Raw genomic sequence first — 22,687 nt, 5'->3', positions numbered from 1 at the left:
AAATTAAGCATGTAGAGCCCGTAGTAAATGAGAATCTATAAAAGCGGACTTTTTGGTACTTTTTCGTTCTACAAAAGGTACTTTTTGAGTTTTCTATAAGATTTAACCTAGAAAAATGAAATTAAGCATGTAGAGCCCGGAGTAAATGAGAATCTATAAAAGCGGACTTTTTGGTACTTTTTCGTTCTTCAAAAGGTACTTTTTGAATTTCCTATAATATTGAACCTAGAAACATGAAATTAAGTATGTAGAGGATGGATTAAGTGAGAACCTATAAAAGGGGACTTTTGGTACTTTTTCGTTCTTCAAAAGGTACTTTTTGGTTTTTTGTATAATATGGAACCTAGAAACGTGAAATTAAACATGTAGAGCCCGGAGTAAATGAGAATCTATAAAAGGGGACTTTTTGGTACTTTTTCGTCCTTCGACGGGTACTTTTTGAGTTTTTTATAAAATTTAACCTAGAAACATGAAATTGAGCATGTAGAGCCCGTAGTAAATGAGAATCTATAAAAGGGGACTTTTTGGTACTGTTTCGTTCTTCAAAAGGTACTTTTTGAATTTCCTATAATATTGAACCTAGAAACATGAAATTAACTATGTAGAGCCTGGATTAAGTGAGAACCTATAAAAGGGGACCTTTTGGTACATTTTCGTTCTTCAAAAGGTACTTTTTGGATTTTTGTATAATATGGAACCTAGAAACGTGAAATTAAGCATGTAGAGCCCGGAGTAAATGAGAATCTATAAAAGGGGACTTTTTGGTACTTTTTCGTCCTTCGACTGGTACTTTTTGAGTTTTCTATAAAATTTAACCTAGAAACATGAAATTAAGCATGTAGAGCCCGGAGTAAATGAGAATCTATAAAAGGGGACTTTTTGGTACTGTTTCGTTCTTCAAAAGGTACTTTTTGAATTTCCTATAATATTGAACCTAGAAACATGCAATTAACTATATAGAGCCTGGATTAAGTGAGAACCTATAAAAGGGGACCTTTTGGTACATTTTCGTTCTTCAAAAGGTACTTTTTGGATTTTTGTATAATATGGAACCTAGAAACGTGAAATTAAGCATGTAGAGCCCGGAGTAAATGAGAATCTATAAAAGGGGACTTTTTGGTACTTTTTCGTCCTTCGACTGGTACTTTTTGAGTTTTCTATAAAATTTAACCTAGAAAAATGAAATTAAGCATGTAGAGCCCGTAGTAAATGAGAATCTATAAAAGCGGACTTTTTGGTACTTTTTCGTTCTACAAAAGGTACTTTTTGAGTTTTCTATAAAATTTAACATAGAAAAATGAAATTAAGTATGTAGAGCCCGGAGTAAATGAGAATCTATAAAAGGGCACTTTTTGGTACTTTTTCGTTCTTCAAAAGGTACTTTTTGAATTTCCTATAATATTGAACCTATTAACATAAAATTAAGTATGTAGAGGATGGATTAAGTGAGAACCTATAAAAGGGGACTTTTGGTACTTTTTCGTTCTTCAAAAGGTACTTTTTGGATTTTTGTATAATATTGAACCTAGAAACATGAAATTAAGCATGTAGAGCCCGGAGTAAATGAGAATCTATAAAAGGGGACTTTTTGGTACTTTTTCGTCCTTCGAATGGTACTTTTTGAGTTTTCTATAAAATTTAACCTAGAAACATGAAATTAAGCATGTAGAGCCCGGAGTAAATGAGAATCTATAAAAGGGGACTTTTCGTTCATCAAAAGGTACTTTTTGAATTTTATATAATATTGAACCTAGAAACGTGAAATTAAGCATGTAGAGCCCGGATTAAGTGAGGACATATAAAAGGGGACTTTTTGGTACTTTTTCGTTCTTTAAAAGGTACATTTTGAATTTTCTATAATATTGAACCTAGAAACATGAAATTAAGCGTTTAGAGCCTGGATTAAGTGAGAACCTATAAAAGGGCACTTTTTGGTACTTTTTCGTTCTTCAAAAGGTACTTTTTGCGTTTTTTATAATATTGATCCTAGAAACATGAAATTAAGCATGTGGAGCCCGGAGTTAATTAGAATCTATAAAAGCAATCAGGGGCTTGAGTGAATGAAAATTTAAACTGGAATATTTTCTGGTACTTTTTGAATTTTCTATAATATTGAACTTAGGAACATGAAATTAAATAAAATAGGTTTTTTGGTACTTTTTCGTACTTCACTGGTACTGGTACTTTTAGAGCTTTCTAAAATATTTAATATCTATATATATAAAATTCTAACGTTACTGACTGACTGACTGATTGACTGATTCATCATCGCACAGCCTAAACGCTTAAAGCTAAGGAGCTGAACAGGGGGTTGGTCTCCCACCAAATAGATCCACTAAGACGGGGTTTTTGGAAATTCGAATGTTTAGGGGGTAAAAAAGGGTAAAAACGGGTAAAATCGGTAACCTCATATCTCCTAAACTAGAAAAGATACAAAAATAGTTTAAAGCTTATCGTCGTTCATTTAAAAAATAAGCGGACAGGTGTCTGGTACTTTTTTCAATTTCGACCCCTTTAGGGAATAAACGGGTAAAACTGTATTTTGGTACTTTTTTTGCACCCCATGTATCTTTTAAACCAGTAAACATTCAAACAATATTTTTGACTCCTTCATAACTTGACGAAAAAATAAAAATATAAATTTAGTACTTTTTGGTTATTCGGATGTTTAAGGGGTGAAAATTGTACCTATTTTTGGTACTTTTTTCATAAAACTTTTCATAAAACATTGATTTTGGTTTATTAACTTATACATATAAATACATAATAACGGGCTCCCACTACGATGTTGCAACATTTTGGAATAGAATTTTTATTTCGTTAATGGGTAGAAAAAAAGTACCAAAAGGGGTAAAAACGGGAAATTTGATTTTATTCAAAGACAATGATCCAGTTTAGATAAAATTTTTAGATTTAGAAACACTAAATATGCTAATGAGGTGTTATTTGGAACCCCGGTACCAAGTGATATTTTTTGGTACTTTTTCATTCTCCATCTGGTATTTTTTGAGATTTCTTTGATATTGAAATCGAAACATGAAATTAATAATAAATAATTCGTACTTTTTCGTTCTACACAGGTATTTTTTTTTGAGTTTTCTTTAAAATTAAACCTAGAAGCATGAAATTAAGCATGTAGAGCCCGGAGTAAGTGAGAATCTATAAAAGGGGACTTTTTGGTACTTTTTCGTACTTCGACTGGTACTTTTTGAATTTTCTATAATATTGAACCTAGAAAAATGAAAGTAAGCATGTAGAGCCCGTAGTAAATGAGAATCTATAAAAGCGGACTTTTTGGTACTTTTCCGTTCTTCAAAAGGTACTTTTTGAATTTCCTATAATATTGAACCTAGAAACATGAAATTAAGTATGTAGAGGATGGATTAAGTGAGAACCTATAAAAGGGGACTTTTGATACTTTTTCGTTCTTCAAAAGGTACTTTTTGGATTTTTGTATAATATGGAACCTAGAAACGTGAAATTAAGCATGTAGATCCCGGAGTAAATGAGAATCTATAAAAGGGGACTTTTTGGTACTTTTTTGTCCTTCGACTGGTACTTTTTGAGTTTTCTATAAAATTTAGCCTAGAAACATGAAATTAAGCATGTAGAGCCCGGAGTAAATGAGAATCTATAAAAGCGGACTTTTTGGTACTTTTTCGTTCTACAAAAGGTACTTTTTGAGTTTTCTATAAAATTTAACCTAGAAAAATGAAATTAAGCATGTAGAGCCCGTAGTAAATGAGAATCTATAAAAGCCGACTTTTTGGTACTTTTTCGTTCTACAAAAGGTACTTTTTGAGTTTTCTCTAAAATTTAACATAGAACAAGTTAGAGTGCTAAATTCGGCTGAGCCGAATCTTAAATACCCTCCACCAGCTACTTTTATATTAAGACTTTTCTAATTGGTCAAATATTTGTAGAAATAAGTTATCTCATGTCTTAGATTGAAAAATCCCAAGATTTAAACTGCTTAAATCTATTACAATTCCAAGATTTATTGAACATTACAAACGCAATTTTCTTTATATTTTTATAGCGCTTAGCGATATTTAGTAATTTGCATGTATGCATGTGTGTGAAAATTAAAGGATTTTCAAAATACATATATATAATCTACACAAATTGATAATGCAACTAGTTAAATACGGTTAAAGTGCTTTCAGGGGCAGGACCTAGATATGACCAATTATAGTCCGATCGTAAAAAATTCTTTAAGCTAAATTTCTGTACATAAAAGCTATATTTCAGTAAAATTTTATATCTATATTGTAATTTAGTAATAAGTAATGTGTGTTTAAGTGATTTTCGAAAGGGAACCTTGTATGGGACCGACCGCACCCATGTTATGAGCCGATCGTGAGAAATCTTGAAATAGAATTTTTGTATACAAAACTAATATTTGTGGCAAATTTTGTATCAATAGCTTTATTTGGTAATGAGTAATGTGCGTTTAAGAGATTTTCGTAAAAGGACCTTGTATGAGAGCTATGACGAATTATATATAAAAACAAAATTTCAAAATTCTGTAACTATTGGTAATGAATATTGTGCATTTAAGTGATTTTCTGGAGGGGACCTAGTATCAGAGCTATGACCAAATATGGACCGATCGTAAAACAATTTTATAGTGTAATTTATGTATATAAGAGCAATAATTTTGCTAAATGTATGATATCAATATTTGGTAATGAATTATGTGCGTTTAAGTGATTTTCGGGAGGGAACCTTGTATGGGAGCTATGACCAAGGTTGGACTAATCGTGAAAAAATGTTGAAATAGCATTTATGTGTACAAAAATAGTATTAATGCCAAATATTTTATGGGTATCACTATTTCCTAATGAGTTATGTGCCTTTAAGTGTTTTCTGAAAGGCACCTTGTATAGCAGCTATGATCAATTATGGACCGATAGGAAAACAATTTCACAGTAATATTTCTCTGTATATGAGCAATACTTCTGCCAAACTTTATAGTTAGTAATGAGTTATGACCGTTTAAGTGATTTTCGGGAGGGGACCTTGTATGGGAGCTACGACCAATTATGGACCGATCGGAAAAAAATTTCACAGTAATATTTCCGCGCATATGTGCAATACTTGTACCAAATTTTATATGGATATCCTAATGTAGTAATGAGTTATGCGCGTTTAAGTGATTTTCGTGAGGGTACCTTGTATGGGAGCTATGACCAATTATGGACCGATCGGAAAAAACTTTCACAGTAATATTTATGTGCATATGTGTAATTTTTATACCAAATTTTATATGGATATCTTAATTAAGTAATGATTTATGCGCGTTTAAGTGATTTTCGGGAGGGGACATTGTATGGGAGCTATGACCAATTATGGACCGATCGGAAAAAACTTTAACAGTAATATTTCTATGCATATGGGCAATACTTATACCAAATTTTGTATGGATATCCTAATTTAGTAATGAGTTATGCGCGTTTAAGTGATTTTCGGGAGGGGACCTTGTATGGGAGCTATGACCAATTTTGAACCGATCCAAAAAAATTTTCACCGTAATATTTCTATGCATGTGGGCAATTTTTATACCAAATTTTATATGGATATCTTAATTAAGTAGTGATTTATGCGCGTTTAAGTGATTTTCGGGATGGGGCCTTGTATGGGAGCTATGACCAATTATGGACCGATCGGAAAAAACTTCCACAGTAATATTTCTATGGATATGCGCAATACTTATACCAAATTTTATATGGATATCTTAATTTAGTAATGAGTTATGCGCGTTTAAGTGATTTTCGGGAGGGGACCTTGTATGGGAGCTATGTCCAATTATGAACCGATCCAGAAAATTTTTCTCTGAAAGATTTTAATTTGTAAAATTTTGTGAAGATATCGACATTGTGATGGAAGTTATTAACGAAAAGCCCATTTTCCGGGAATATGTACTTTTGTATGGGAGGTATATGAAATTGTGGACCAATTCTGGCAATTTTCTGCACGAATCAAGATCTTGTGTAGAAACGAATGTATGGTGATTTTCATGCAATTATCTTGCATAGTTTTGGAGAAAAATACATTAGAATGTGTAAAAAATGCTTATTTTTTTCGAGGTTGTTTTAAATTTTGATTCATAACTTTTCCCGATGTGAATTCATTTTGCTCATTTTCAATACCAAACTGTACCGGATAACAATGAATATTTTGGGTGAATTTGGTTAAATTACATTGCTTCGTTTTAACGTGAGCGTGTTTTACACAGACAGACAGACAGACAGACGGACGGACGGACAGACGGACATAGCTAAATCGACTCAGAATTTCATAAGGATCCAGAATATATATACTTTGTTGGGTCTCAGATGAATATTTCTTGGTGTTACACACGGAATGACAAAGTTATATATACCCTCTATCACCACTGATGGTGGTGGAGGGTATAAAAATGAAATTAAGCATGTAGAGCCCGGAGTAAATGAGAATCTGTAAAAGGGCACTTTTTGGTACTTTTTCGTTCTTCAAAAGGTACTTTTTGGATTTTTCTATAATATGGAACCTAGAAACGTGAAATTAAGCATGTAGAGCCCGGAGTAAATGAGAATCTATAAAAGGGGACTTTTTGCTACTTTTTCGTCTTTCGACTAGTACTTTTTGAGTTTTCTATAAAATTTAACCTAGAAACATGAAATTAAGCATGTAGAGCCCGGAGTAAATGAGAATCTATAAAAGGGGACTTTTCGTTCATCAAAAGGTACTTTTTGAATTTTTTATAATATTGAACCTAGAAACATGAAATTAAGTATGTAGAGCCTGGATTAAGTGAGAACATATAAAAGGAGACTTTTTGGAACTTTTTCGTTCTTCAAAAGGTACTTTTTGAATTTTCTATAATATTGAACCTAGAAACATGAAATTAAGCGTTTAAAGCCTGGATTAAGTGAGAACCTATAAAAGGGCACTTTTTGGTACTTTTCGTTCTTCAAAAGGTACTTTTTGTGTTTTTTATAATATTGATCCTAGAAACATGAAATTAAGCATGTGGAGCCGGAGTTAATTAGAATCTATAAAAGCAATCAGGGACTTGAGTGAATGAAAATTTAAACTGGAATATTTTCTGGTACTTTTTGAATTTTCTATAATATTGAACTTAGGAACATGAAATTAAATAAAATAGGTTTTTTGGTACTTTTTCGTACTTCACTGGAACTGGTACTTTTAGAGCTTTCTAAAATATTTAATATATAAACATAAAATTAAACACGCAGTATCCCAATTGAACGAAACTTGAAAAATGATACTCTGGTACTTTTTTATTCTTTTACTAATACTTTTCGAATTTTCTATAATATTGAACCTAAAAACATAAAATTGGACATGTATCTTCCTGATTGTATAAAAATCTTTATGCAATTTTTTTGGTTTCTGGTTGAAAATTAAACATGCGTCATCCTGATTTAATGAAAATATATAAAAAGGCACTGTCTGGTACTTTTTCGTTCTTCAACTGTTTTTTTTTTTAATTTTCTGTAATATTGAGACTAGAATCATAAAATCAAACTTAAAGAGTTCTCTAAAAGGGGAATTTTTGATATTGCAGATATATATACATTTACAATAATGATATTTATTTTATTCCATTACGATGAAGGTAGCGAAGCACACTGGGTATAGCTAGTTGATAAATAAAGCTGTCGGGATAAAATTCGACATGAGTATGTTCTATGTATACATATATTTTTTTCCAGATCGGTCCATAATTGGTCATAGCTCCCATGTAAAGTCCACATCCTAAAATCATTTAAACAAGCTCAATTCATTGATAAATAAAGCTATCGGTATAAAATTCGACATGAATATGTTTTGTGTACATATGAAGCACTTTACGTTTTTTTTTCGGATCGGTCCATAATTGATCACATATAAGGACGAAAATCACTAAAATGCGCATAATTCATTGATAAATAAAGCTTCAGGGTAATACTAAACGTGAATTTGTTTTATATATATATATATATATATATATATATAGATATATATACTAGCTATACCCAGTGTGCTTCGCTACCCTCATCGTAATTTTTTTTTTTTTTTATACCCTCCACCACCATCAGTGGTGATAGAGGGTATATATAACTTTGTCATTCCGTGTGTAACACCAAGAAATATTCATCTGAGACCCAACAAAGTATATATATTCTGGATCCTTATGAAATTCTGAGTCGATTTAGCTATGTCCGTCTGTCCGTCCGTCCGTCTGTCTGTCTGTCTGTGTAAAACACGCTCACGTTAAAACGAAGCAATGTAATTTAACCAAATTCACCCAAAATATTCATTGTTATCCGGTACAGTTTGGTATTGAAAATGAGCAAAATGAATTCACATCGGGAAAAGTTATGAATCAAAATTTAAAACAACCTCGAAAAAAATAAGCATTTTTTACACATTCTAATGTATTTTTCTCCAAAACTATGCAAGATAATTGCATGAAAATCACCATACATTCGTTTCTACACAAGATCTTGATTCGTGCAGAAAATTGCCAGAATTGGTCCACAATTTCATATACCTCCCATACAAAAGTACATATTCCCGGAAAATGGGCTTTTCGTTAATAACTTCCATCACAATGTCGATATCTTCACAAAATTTTACAAATTAAAATCTTTCAGAGAAAAATTTTCTGGATCGGTTCATAATTGGACATAGCTCCCATACAAGGTCCCCTCCCGAAAATCACTTAAACGCGCATAACTCATTACTAAATTAAGATATCCATATAAAATTTGGTATAAGTATTGCGCATATCCATAGAAATATTACTGTGGAAGTTTTTTCCGATCGGTCCATAATTGGTCATAGCTCCCATACAAGGCCCCATCCCGAAAATCACTTAAACGCGCATAAATCACTACTTAATTAAGATATCCATATAAAATTTGGTATAAAAATTGCCCACATGCATAGAAATATTACGGTGAAAATTTTTTTGGATCGGTTCAAAATTGGTCATAGCTCCCATACAAGGTCCCCTCCCGAAAATCACTTAAACGCGCATAACTCATTACTAAATTAGGATATCCATACAAAATTTGGTATAAGTATTGCCCATATGCATAGAAATATTACTGTTAAAGTTTTTTCCGATCGGTCCATAATTGGTCATAGCTCCCATACAATGTCCCCTCCCGAAAATCACTTAAACGCGCATAAATCATTACTTAATTAAGATATCCATATAAAATTTGGTATAAAAATTACACATATGCACATAAATATTACTGTGAAAGTTTTTTCCGATCGGTCCATAATTGGTCATAGCTCCCATACAAGGTACCCTCACGAAAATCACTTAAACGCGCATAACTCATTACTACATTAGGATATCCATATAAAATTTGGTACAAGTATTGCACATATGCGCGGAAATATTACTGTGAAATTTTTTTCCGATCGGTCCATAATTGGTCGTAGCTCCCATACAAGGTCCCCTCCCGAAAATCACTTAAACGGTCATAACTCATTACTAACTATAAAGTTTGGCAGAAGTATTGCTCATATACAGAGAAATATTACTGTGAAATTGTTTTCCTATCGGTCCATAATTGATCATAGCTGCTATACAAGGTGCCTTTCAGAAAACACTTAAAGGCACATAACTCATTAGGAAATAGTGATACCCATAAAATATTTGGCATTAATACTATTTTTGTACACATAAATGCTATTTCAACATTTTTTCACGATTAGTCCAACCTTGGTCATAGCTCCCATACAAGGTTCCCTCCCGAAAATCACTTAAACGCACATAATTCATTACCAAATATTGATATCATACATTTAGCAAAATTATTGCTCTTATATACATAAATTACACTATAAAATTGTTTTACGATCGGTCCATATTTGGTCATAGCTCTGATACTAGGTCCCCTCCAGAAAATCACTTAAATGCACAATATTCATTACCAATAGTTACAGAATTTTGAAATTTTGTTTTTATATATAATTCGTCATAGCTCTCATACAAGGTCCTTTTACGAAAATCTCTTAAACGCACATTACTCATTACCAAATAAAGCTATTGATACAAAATTTGCCACAAATATTAGTTTTGTATACAAAAATTCTATTTCAAGATTTCTCACGATCGGCTCATAACATGGGTGCGGTCGGTCCCATACAAGGTTCCCTTTCGAAAATCACTTAAACACACATTACTTATTACTAAATTACAATATAGATATAAAATTTTACTGAAATATAGCTTTTATGTACAGAAATTTAGCTTAAAGAATTTTTTACGATCGGACTATAATTGGTCATATCTAGGTCCTGCCCCTGAAAGCACTTTAACCGTATTTAACTAGTTGCATTATCAATTTGTGTAGATTATATATATGTATTTTGAAAATCCTTTAATTTTCACACACATGCATACATGCAAATTACTAAATATCGCTAAGCGCTATAAAAATATAAAGAAAATTGCGTTTGTAATGTTCAATAAATCTTGGAATTGTAATAGATTTAAGCAGTTTAAATCTTGGGATTTTTCAATCTAAGACATGAGATAACTTATTTCTACAAATATTTGACCAATTAGAAAAGTCTTAATATAAAAGTAGCTGGTGGAGGGTATTTAAGATTCGGCTCAGCCGAATTTAGCACTCTAACTTGTTTTTATTTAAAACGGTATAAATTGATATATACAATTTTTCTTAAAATACTGCGACTAGTCAAAATAGACTAACTAGCAGTTTGAGGCTAATTATTTAAACATGTAATTTAGTATTAACAGCAATTCAAATATTTTATCAAACATTATGCTGGTTGAAACGCCTGATGAGGTCATGAGGTTGGCATCTGTTTAGTCGTCTTACTACATTTGTGGTTCTTAATAAGGACGCTATTTCTTCATTTGGGTGGAGTATAAGTTTACGCCTATGTTGTTCTGCTTTCATAATAATTTCCTCTGTTACTGTGTTCATGTTGAGATCTCTATGGATATCAGAGTTTCTAACGTACCATGGGGCATTCAGGATGGTCCTTAGGATTTTGTTTTGAAATCTTTGTATAATTTTAATAACATCGTTTTTAGCGCATCCCCATATCTGGATGCCATAGCTCCATACTGGCTTCAGAATTTGTTTATAGACAATTAGCTTATTATGGACTGAAAGGTTAGATTTTCTCCCAATTAGCCAATCCATTTTTCTAAACTTTAACTCTAGCTCATCCTTTTTCTTCTTAACATGCGCTTTCCAACGAAGCTTTGCGTCTAGGGTCATTCCCAAGTATTTAGCTGTGTTCTCGTGTGGAATCTCAATTTCATCGATAAAGACTGGTTTGTGGTTGACGTTTTTATTTGTAAAATTTACATGAATCGATTTTGAGCTATTTAGTTTGATACACCATTTTTTAGTCCACCTATCTATTCGATTTAGTGCTAGTTGTAGTTTATGTGTTGCGACTTCAACATATTTTCCAGTTGACATGATTACAGCGTCATCTGCAAATGTGCCGACAATACAATCTGAATCTACTGGTAAATCGTAGGTATACAGTAAGTATAATACTGGTCCCAGGATACTTCCCTGCGGGACACCAGAGCTTATCGGATGAAGATTTGAGAATTCATCATTGATTTTAACACGGAAATATCTTTCTTTTAGGTAAGATTCTAGCATTTCGCAGTATTGAATTGGTAAGAGCATGTTTAGTTTATGTAGCAAGCCTTTATGCCATACACCATCGAAAGCTTTTGAAATATCCAAGAATACGGATGAATATATTTCTTTGTTTTCTAGGGCATTTTCAATTGTATGTGTTATCCTATGTATTTGTTCGATTGTAGAGTGTTTTTCACGAAATCCCTCATCCCTCATCTCTCACCCTCATCGTAATGAAATAAAATAAATATCATTATTGTAAATGTATATATCTGCAATATCAAAAATTCCCCTTTTAGAGAACTCTTTAAGTTTGATTTTATGATTCTAGTCTCAATATTACAGAAAATTAAAAAAAAAACAGTTGAAGAACGAAAAAGTACCAGACAGTGCCTTTTTATATATTTTTATTAAATCAGGACGACGCATGTTTACTTTTCAACCAGAAACCAAAAAAATCGCATACAGATTTTTATACAATCAGGAAGCTGCATGTCCAATTTTATGTTTTTAGGTTCAATATTATAGAAAAGTATTAGTAAAAGAACAAAAAAGTACCAAAGTATCCTTTTTCAATTTTCGTTCAATTAGGATACTGCGTGTTTAATTTTATGTTTATATATTAAATATTTTAGAAAGCTCTAAAAGTACCAGTACCAGTGAAGTACGAAAAATAGGTCTTTTGGTAACCTATTTTATTTAATTTCATGTTCCTAAGTTCAATATTATATAAAATTCAAAAAGTACCAGAAAATATTCCAGTTTAAATTTTCATTCACTCAAGTCCCTGATAGCTTTTATAGATTCTAATTAACTCAGGCTCCACATGCTTAATTTCATGTTTCTAGGATCAGTATTATATAAAACGCAAAAAGTACCTTTTGAAGAACGAAAAAGTACCAAAAAGTGCCCTTTTATAGGTTCTCACTTAATCCAGGCTCTAAACGCTTAATTTCATGTTTCTAGGTTCAATATTATAGAAAATTCAAAATGTACCTTTTAAAGAACGAAAAAGTACCAGAAAGTCCCCTTTTATATGTCCTCACTTAATCCGGGCTCTACATGCTTAATTTCACGTTTCTAGGTTCAATATTATACAAAAATCCAAAACGTACATTTTGAAGAACGAAAAAGTTCCAAAAAGTCCCCTTTTATATGTTCTCACTTAATCCAGGCTCTACATACTTAATTTCATGTTTCTAGGTTCAATATTATTTTATTTTTTATTTATTTAATAGATAATGAAATGATTACAAAAACTTAATCATAAGAAATAATAATTATCTATATATGGCTTAACTAATAAGTTGTTAGCCAGATTGGCAATAAGAATTAAAGATTAATTTTATGAGGGAAATTATATATATTACTAGGAGTAATTAATACATAAAACATAAAACTGTTTAATATTCATTCCATTCAAATTCATTAATTAACAGTTTTCTATATTTTAAACAAGAAACTAAATAATTAACTAGATTGTTATGGTTTAAGGAAATACCGTTGAGAATACTTATTATCTCAGATATATTTAATTGGCTTTTATTAAAATATTTTAATCTAAATCCGTTGAAAATAGGACAGCAACCAATGAAGTGAAAGGTATTCTCCGTAGCATCCATGTTGCAAATAGTACAGAGGGTTCAATATTATAGGAAATTCAAAAAGTCCCATTGAAGAACGAAAAAGTACCAAAAAGTCCCCTTTTATAGATTCTCATTTACTCCGGGCTCTACATGCTTAATTTCACGTTTCTAGGTTCCATATTATAGAAAATTCAAAAAGTACCAATTGAATAACGAAAAAGTACCAGAAAATATTCCAGTTTAAATTTGCATTCACTCAAGTCCCTGATTGCTTAGTTTTATGTCTACCAAAGGGCCCACTTTTATAGATTCTAATTAACTCCACATGCTTAATTTCATGTTTCTAGGATCAATATTATAAAAACACAAAAAGTACCTTTCGAAGATCGAAAAAGTACCAAAAAGTCCCCTTTTATAGATTCTCATTTACTCCGGGCTCTACATGCTTAATTTCATGTTTCTAGGTTAAATTTTATAGAAAACTCAAAAAGTACCTTTTGTAGAACGAAACAGTACCAAAAAGTCCCCTTTTACAGATTCTCATTTACTCCGGGCTCTACATGCTTAATTTCATGTTTCTAGGTTCAATATTATAGAAAATTCAAAAAGTACCAGTCGAAGTACGAAAAGGTACCAAAAAGTCCCCTTTTATAGATTCTCATTTACTCCGGGCTCTACATGCTTAATTTCACGTTTCTAGGTTCAATATTATACAAAAATCCAAAAAGTACCTTTTGAAGAACGAAAAAGTGCCAAAAAGTCCCCTTTTATAGGTTCTCACTTAATCCAGGCTCTACATACTTAATTGCATGTTTCTAGGTTCAATATTATAGGAAATTCAAAAAGTCCCATTGAAGAACGAAAAAGTACCAAAAAGTCCCCTTTTATAGATTCTCACTTACTCCGGGCTCTACATGCTTAATTTCATGCTTCTAGGTTTAATTTTAAAGAAAACTCAAAAAAATACCTGTGTAGAACGGAAAAGTCCCTTTATTATTAATTTCATGTTTCGATTTCAATATCAAAGAAAACTCAAAAAGTACCAGATGAAGAATGAAAAGTAACAAAAAATATCACTTGGTACCGGGGTTCCAAATAACACCTCATTAGCATATTTAGTGTTTCTAAATCTAAAAATTTTATCTAAATTGGATCATTGTGTTTGAATAAAATCAAATTTCCCGTTTTTATCCCTTTTGGTACTTTTTTTCTACCCATTAACGAAATAAAAATTCTATTCCAAAATGTTGCAACATCGTAGTGGGAGCCCGTTATTATGTATTTATATGTATAAGTTAATAAACCAAAATCAATGTTTTATGAAAAAAGTACCAAAAATAGGTACAATTTTCACACCTTAAACATCCGAATAACCAAAAAGTATTAAATTTATATTTTTATTTTTTCGTCAAGTTATGAAGGAGTCAAAAATATTGTTTGAATGTTCACTGGTTTAAAAGATACATGGGGTGCAAAAAAAGTACCAAAATACAGTTTTTACCCGTTTATTCCCTAAAGGGACCGAAATTGAAAAAAGTACCAGACACCTGTCCGCTTATTTTTTAAATGAACGACGGTAAGCTTTAAACTGTTTTTGTATCTTTTCTAGTTTAGGAGATATGAGGTTTCCGAATTAAAATTTCCAAAAATCCCGTCTTAGTGGATCTATTTGGTGGGAGACCAACCCCCTGTCCAAATTTCAGCTCTTTAGCTTTAACCGTTTAGGCTTTCGTCCTTATATGTGAGCTATGATCAATTATGGACCGATCCGAAAAAAAAATCGTAAAGTGCTTCATATGTACACAAAACATATTCATGTCGAATTTTATACCGATAGCTTTATTTATCCAAATATATATATATATATATATATATATATATATATATATATATATATATATATATATATATATAATATATAATATATATATATAATATATATATATATATATATATATATATATATATATATATATATATATATATATATATATACACAGACACCTGTCCGCTTATTTTTTAAATGAACGACGGTAAGCTTTAAACTGTTTTTGTATCTTTTCTAGTTTAGGAGATATGAGGTTTCCGAATTAAAATTTCCAAAAATCCCGTCTTAGTGGATCTATTTGGTGGGAGACCAACCCCCTGTCCAAATTTCAGCTCTTTAGCTTTAACCGTTTAGGCTTTCGTCCTTATATGTGAGCTATGATCAATTATGGACCGATCCGAAAAAAAAATCGTAAAGTGCTTCATATGTACACAAAACATATTCATGTCGAATTTTATACCGATAGCTTTATTTATCCAAATATATATATATATATATATATATATATATATATATATATATATATATATATATATATATATATAATATATAATATATATATATAATATATATATATATATATATATATATATATATATATATATATATATATATATATATATATATATATATATATATATATATATATATATATATGTATGCACAGCGCATACTTTCGGGACTTTTTTTCGATACAGCGTATATTTTGAGGACTTTTGCATACTTTGGGGACAGTCCCCAAAGTTTTTATATGTCTTGCGCATAGTTTGGGGACATGATACTTTGGGGACATTTTTTTCAATTTTTTATTATTATTTTGTTTTATACCTCCACAATTCTACTCTTATTCTTTGTTATCGTTTCGTGTATATATACGTCCTAAATGTCTAATATTTCCATTTTAAAATTTATTTTCATAACTTGGTGTTGCCACACTTTCAACAAAAATTCTGTTGCAGCGGTTAACATCAATATTTGTTTTTACTTTTTCCGCACGTCGATTTTTCTTTAACGCCGTTGATAAGAAAAACTAGTCACAGCCTTTGATGTTTGCAATTTTGCCGCATTTAATATTCTTGTTGGATATACCTAACTAGTAGAAGTATTTATAATATTTTACTATGTTGTTTTACGACATTTCTATTTGTATAGTTCATTAAAACTGCGACTACTTTTGATGCCTGTTTTAATATTCTTGATCAATAACATTGCTTGACAAAATTCAAGTTTATTTCGTGTAAGAACTTGTATACAGTATGCAGGCATTTTTTAATAGCAAAAAACACTAAAACAGGTGTTGGAAGTCATCAAGATAACCACCACAGATTTTATTTAAACATTTTTCCTTTAATATATTTTTCTTACCTATGGCCGGTCGCAGAGATATTCTGTGAGACGTTGATTTAATCACAGGTATATATTTGTTTGACTATAAATTCTATATCATTTATAATTCCTATATTTTCCTAAATTTTAGTGGCCCAGAAACATCTTTCAAATGCTCCCATTTAACCTCTGTCCTATATATCAGGATATAGAAAACTTCATTCATGCAACGAGAAAATAACAAGTCGGATTTTTTTTTTGGAAAAAACAAATCTTGGGCAGATCATGTTAGTTACATTAAGCATTGTCTGGACTTAAATCTGGAATGTATATTAATCATGGAACATTTTGTTCTGAGTTTGTGAACAAACAAATTTTGGCGGCAGTTCATACTTTCGGAGCCAAATATTGAAAAAAGTACATATAAAATGGTAGCCTCAAAAATCTTGATGTACAGAAAAACTGTTTTTAGCGAAGACGGCGTTCGAAATACCCCTGAGAATATAATCCTTGCTCAATACAGAAAACTATTTTTTGCTCCAAAAATTTTGAGATGCAGAACATTTATTTTATTGTATACATTTTTCTCATGTTTGTGTAAACTAGATTTTTCCAATATCTGTTGGACATATTTAAAATTGAATTCAATGACTTTAACGCTCCCTTAAAGCATAAGAACAACTGTATAGCGATGAAATTTTAATTGTCTGATGATCGGAAAATAATTGACGATATCTTCCATATAAGTTCCCCTTTAGAAAATTGTATCTGTGCATTGACTCAAATATTTTTTGTTTGTGAATGGTTCCAATGGCATAGTATTATAATTGATTAAACTTAATTATCTCTTAAATTTAAAAGGTATTTGTCCATAATGGACTTAACACTCATACTTGTGCGTATTTAATTTTTTAGTGATTGTTTTAATTTTTTAGTGATTGTTTTAATTTTTTAGTGATTGTTTTAATTTTTTAATGGTAAGTAAAAAAGGTAAACATTTTATGCTTATCCAAAGTGAATATTAGTGGTCATAAATTCGGAAATAGACATTCATACAAAAATCAAAGGTTTATATTTAGACAAATGTGCCACAGAAAGCACATTTTAATAAATACATATAAGGCGAAGACTGAAAACATTTTGATATCTGCAAATGAATTAGATTAATTAAAAATAACCCTGAATGATTGGACATTTGTAAGCTTATGTATAAATATTTTGCTTCGAGTATTAATAAAAGAAACTACCCAGCGGGAAAAAAGAGTTAGTAAAGTGGCCTTCCTAAAAGCTTTTTTTTGCAGACACAAGCACACCCCCTCTGCATTGCAAAATCATTTCAATTTTACACGGCGAGTCATTGGCAGCCAAGTGCTTGCCTTCTCTGTTAGAGGGTTACTTAAAAAGGCCTATTAAATGGTCTTCCCTTGAAGGCCTATTAGAATATCTTTTGCTGAAGGCTTAGAAGACCAATAACGGAATGTATATAAGATGGTCTTCCGTTAAAGTCATATTAGAAGATCTTCAGTCGAAGGCTTGTAGAATGTCGGTATAGGAAATTATAATAAAAGTTTTAGGGACTTATTCATACGAATTTATCAGTTTTTTAAAACAAATTTTCATACAAAATTTGATATATACAACTTTGATAAATTCTTATCAATAAGTCAATAAGACTTTTAATATAATTACCTGTGCAGAATACAAAGGCTTCGACGGAAGCATGTCTAAGAGGGTTATTAGGGAATACATTTTTAATAAATTCAATATTAAACTTAAGGAATTAGCTTTAAAGAGTCGCATGTGTAGTTTTAATTATAAAACACTACTTTACGTGAACTCTTCAACATAAAGTTAAGCAAAAAACTAAATTTTTGGAATGAAAAGAATACATTCTTCTGTTTTCAGATAGAGGTTTATAAAAAAGAACCCAATCATGTTTGAATTTTAATAATTGTTTGGACTTGTTTTGCAATGCAACATATAATGTGTATGAATCCTTCGAGAAGGGAAGCAAAGTGCTTGTAGAAGGCAGTGTCTTTTGTAAAGTGTAAATATGGCTCCTAGAAGGCCTAAAAATCGAAGTCCTAGCATTTTCCCGCTTTATTTTAACCAATATCTTCATTTATGTAAAAGATTTTTAGGGTTACCGATTTATTTGCAAAAATTTCCCACAATTCCGAAATTAAAAGATTTTTGACTTTTAGGGCTACCGTTTTATATGCAAAAACAGATATCGGAAAAAATTATACGCATTCCTTCTCAAAAAAAGTCTAAAGTGATTATTTTAATAAATAAAGATTTAAGTCATTGTTCATATATCAAACATTATAACTGTGTGTCAACTAAGGACTTCGCAAAAGATGGTAGGCTATGGAATATTTGGTCAAATGGAAAGCATATGTAAGAACTTTTATGAGTAATATAATTAAAACATAATTGTATTTCAGCGATTTCGTTAGTTATAAAATGTTAACGCTACTCAAATATTTCAGAAGTATTTTGTTATAGATGTCATCTCAGTACTAATGTATTTAAATAAATATGCAAGTTAGACATCTTCTAAAACTCAAACTTATTTGGGGGCTAAATTTTAGAAAATTTTTTTAGTCATGTTAATGTGTGAATATACATACATTCCAGGGAAATATACATACATGTATATATATGGGGCAATGAGTAATTAATGACCGATTTTGGAACGTGTCAAATATAATTTACTTAAAATATAATCCCGATTACAATCGGGGACATCATTGTTTTCATGTGTTGTAATATCAGAATAAGTCTATACATATAATCATGATTTAGTAAAACACTACAGTGTTGTTACCATGAAATGCATTTAAAAAATTAACAAAATTTTAAAGAGAAAAAATTAGAAAAATAAGTAAATGGAGTGCTTTATTCGTTATGATTTCTATGAGTATTATTTATGCAAAATTAATAACTTTTAATTTTGCAAATTATGAAAGTCGACTCTGCATTTTATGAAAAGTCGACTTTTTGCAATTTTAAAATTGTTGAATTTCCAAATTTTTTAAAATATCTTTTTTCTTTTTTATGTTCAAAATATCTGATATGTATCAGAATTGCTAGTTTATATTCTATATGCCTAATTTCATTTCCCCGATTACGATCGGGGACATCATTGTTTTCATGTGTTGTAATATCAGAATAAGTCTATACATATAATCGTGATTTAGTAAAACACTACAGTGTTGTTACTACAAAATTCATTTAAAAAATTAACAAAATTTTAAAGAGAAAACATTTGAATAATAAGTAAATAGAGTGTTTTATTCGGTATGATTTCTATGAGTATTATTTATGCAAAATTAATGACTTTTAATTTTGCAAATTATGAAAGTCGACTCTGCATTTTATGAAAAGTCGACTTTTTGCAATTTTAAAATTGTTGAATTTCCGAATTTTTTAAAATATCTTTTTTCTTTTTTATGTTCAAAATATCTGATATGTATCAGAATTGCTAGTTTATATTCTATATGCCTAATTTCATTTCCCCGATTACGATAGGGGACATCATTGTTTTCATGTGTTGTAATATCAGAATAAGTCTATACATATAATCGTGATTTAGTAAAACACTAGTGTTGTTACTACAAAATTCATTTAAAAAATTAACAAAATTTTAAAGAGAAAACATTTGAATAATAAGTAAATAGAGTGTTTTATTCGGTATGATTTCTATGAGTATTAGTTATGCAAAATTAATGACTTTTAATTTTGCATATTATGAAAGTCGACTCTGCATTTTATGAAAAGTCGACTTTTTGCAATTTTAAAATTGTTGAATTTTCGAATTTTTTTAAATATCTTTTTTCTTTTTTATGTTCAAAATATCTGATATGTATCAGAATTGCTAGTTTATATTCTATATGCCTAATTTCATTTCCCCGATTACGATCGGGGACATCATTGTTTTCATGTGTTGTAATATCAGAATAAGTCTATACATATAAGATCTGTTCGCGTACTTTCCAGTAAAAAATATCCAGTAACTTTATGATAGAGAGTAATTTTTAATTTACTCTCAATCAAAAAAATATCCAAAAAAGTACGCGAACGCAAATTTGTAAAAAAAAATTGCAAGTTTTGTTTATAAACAAAGATTAGTAATGCCCTTTTGCTGAAATCTCAATCGCTAACAAAACACCAAAAAACAAACAATTGAAATTATGATTTTTCTTATAAATAAATGGATATTTAAAGTTAACAAAACATGTAATATCATTACAAATATATTATTGTTTTAAAACTTCATGTTACAAACATATTAGTAAAATAAAAATTTACATAAAATCGCTAAGAGAAAAACAAACTAAGTGGTTTTAAAAACGCTAGATTGACAATATTTGTTATGATTTTTCACAACAAACAAACTCTTTTAAAAACTAATTTATGATAAATAAAATTAGAATAAATCTAATTACAAATAATTTTTTAATATTCGTGTGTTATTAATTTTTATATTTCTTTCAAAAAATGTAAAATTTACCAAATTTTTGTTTTCTTTGGTTTGTTTACGTATTCATATTTCAACCATATGTTGTGAACATATTTTACTGGATATTTTTTCCCCAGTAAAAAATATCCAGTAAAATAAAAAAATTCTCTATCATCGAACTGTCATTTTTATCGCTCTCTTACTCTCTCGTTGCAAGTTTTCAAAAGTACGCGAACGGAATCCAGTAACAATAGTTGCAAATTGTTACAAATTGTTACAAATTATTGAGTACGCGAACAGACCTATAATCGTGATTTAGTAAAACACTAGTGTTGTTACTACAAAATTCATTTAAAAAATTAACAAAATTTTAAAGAGAAAACATTTGAATAATAAGTAAATAGAGTGTTTTATTCGGTATGATTTCTATGAGTATTATTTATGCAAAATTAATGACTTTTAATTTTGCATATTATGAAAGTCGACTCTGCATTTTATGAAAAGTCGACTTTTCGCAATTTTAAAATTGTTGAATTTCCGAATTTTTTTAAATATCTTTTTTCTTTTTTATGTTCAAAATATCTGATATGTATCAGATATGTATCAAAAATTAGAAAAATAAGTAAATGGAGTGTTTTATTCGGTATGATTTCTGTAAGTATTATGGTATTATTTATGCAAAATTAATAACTTTTAATTTTGCAAATTATGAAAGTCGACTCTGCATTTTATGAAAAGTCGACTTTTTGCAATTTAAAAATTGTTGAGTTTCCGAATTTTTTCTTTTTTATGTTCAAAATATCTGATATGTATTAGAATTGCTTGTTTATATTCCATATGCCTAATTTCATTTCCCCGATTACAATCGGGGACATCATTGTTTTCATGTGTTGTAATATCACAATAAATCTATATATATAATCATGATTTAGTAAAACACTACAGTGTTGTTACCACAAAATGCATTTAAAAAATTAACAAAATTTTAAAGCGAAAAAATTAGAATAATAAGTATAGAGTGTTTTCATATAGAAGGTGCCACGCCCACTATAGCCATTCCGCCCATTTTTTCCAAAAATATTCTTATGGATGTCAAAGTTGTCCATACAGTTTCTGAGATATGCGACTTTTAATACTTATTTTGAAAGTGGGCGTGGCACGTCGCATTCAATTTTATATATATAGATATGCCTAACCCCGTGTCTATGTAAGACAAATATTTATTATGCTAAACGTCAAATTGTTATCATGATAAAAAATTAGCAGGTACAGACGGTATTTATTAGCGTTATAACGTCGTTATGACAGTGTTGTCTAAACAATTGTTTAGACAACGTTGTCTTGATAACAAACGTCATTTTATTGTAAAATTTGTTTAGAATTTTGTTTTTGTGCAATTAAATTTGATTTTTAACATAAGTTTTAGTGAAATTAGTGTTTATTTACAAAATTTGCATTTAATTTTATTTGTTTTAATAAAATATAGCATTATTTCAGCAAAATTATCTGTGAGTTGTCGTGATAATATCAGCATTTTGTTACCCCTATTCATTAACATAAAAAAAAAAATTGACAATTTTTCTGCCGACGTTTTGTCAAGTGCCGTGATAAATAATTGTCTAATATAGACATGGGGTAATTTCATTTCCCCGATTACAATCAGGGACATCATTGTTTTCATGTGTTGTAGTATCAGAATAAGTCTATACATATGATTTAGTAAAACACTACGGTGTTGTTACCACAAAATGCATTTAAAAAATTAACAAAATTTTAAAGAGAAAAAATTAGAAAAATAAGTAAATGGAGTGTTTTATTCGGTATGATTTCTGTAAGT

The 22,687-nt window shown here is 30.0% G+C and overlaps 1 long non-coding RNA gene across 1 annotated transcript; it reads left to right on the top strand.

Annotated features, from left to right (window-relative positions):
- Positions 1-16,087: 16,087 nt before the first annotated feature.
- LOC119604109 lies at positions 16,088-17,277 on the top strand. Its single transcript, XR_005231461.1, has 2 exons — positions 16,088-16,472; positions 16,537-17,277. It is a non-coding gene; the product is annotated as an uncharacterized LOC119604109 (long non-coding RNA).
- Positions 17,278-22,687: the final 5,410 nt, after the last annotated feature.

The sequence above is a fragment of the Lucilia sericata genome, unplaced genomic scaffold (genome assembly GCF_015586225.1).
Source record: "Lucilia sericata isolate MDLA Ls3-8-SP2 unplaced genomic scaffold, ASM1558622v1 Contig000362F_arrow, whole genome shotgun sequence".
Lineage (NCBI taxonomy): Eukaryota > Metazoa > Arthropoda > Insecta > Diptera > Calliphoridae > Lucilia > Lucilia sericata.
Note: the sequence above shows the minus strand (reverse complement) of the source record. Positions and strands in the feature narration are given on the sequence as shown.